Source organism: Nannospalax galili, unplaced genomic scaffold (assembly GCF_000622305.1).
Source record: "Nannospalax galili isolate Female #2095 unplaced genomic scaffold, S.galili_v1.0 scaffold566, whole genome shotgun sequence".
NCBI lineage: Eukaryota > Metazoa > Chordata > Mammalia > Rodentia > Spalacidae > Nannospalax > Nannospalax galili.
This window is the reverse complement of record NW_008355811.1, coordinates 334,261-334,823: the sequence shown is the minus strand read 5'-3', so window position 1 is coordinate 334,823 and position 563 is coordinate 334,261.

The window sequence follows — 563 nt, the reverse complement described above, 5'->3', positions numbered from 1 at the left end:
CCCATATCCATGGGGCCATCTATCAAGAGAGGGGCCTCCTTACTGCAGAGGGAAAGACTATTAAAAATAAACAAGAGATCTTAGACCTCCTGCAAGCCCTCTGGGGCTCAACAAAACTAGCCATAATCCACTGCCTGGGTCACCAAAAAGGAAACAACCCCACCCAGAAGGGAAATAATCTGGCTGACAGGACAGCTAAAGAAATAGCCCTGACCTCCACGATCCTGCCCATTCTTGTTGATCCAGGAGCGAGGGAACTGCCTAAAACTCCCCACTATAGCCCTGAGGACTTAGCATGGATACACACTTTCCCTATGACTCAATGCCTAGAGGGCTGGTGGAGGACAATGGAAGGGAAAGCTATCCTACCTCAGAATTTAGGCATAAGATTGCTCAAGAAAATACATCAAGCATCACACACGGGCACCCAAAGGATGCAAGACTTACTAAGAAGGGCCAAAGTAAAAATTCAGGAAGGAAATCAAGCCATTGAAAAAATTGTTAGGCATTGTCATGCCTGCCAATTAACCAACTCAGCTCCGTCCCATGCTAACCCAGGATCC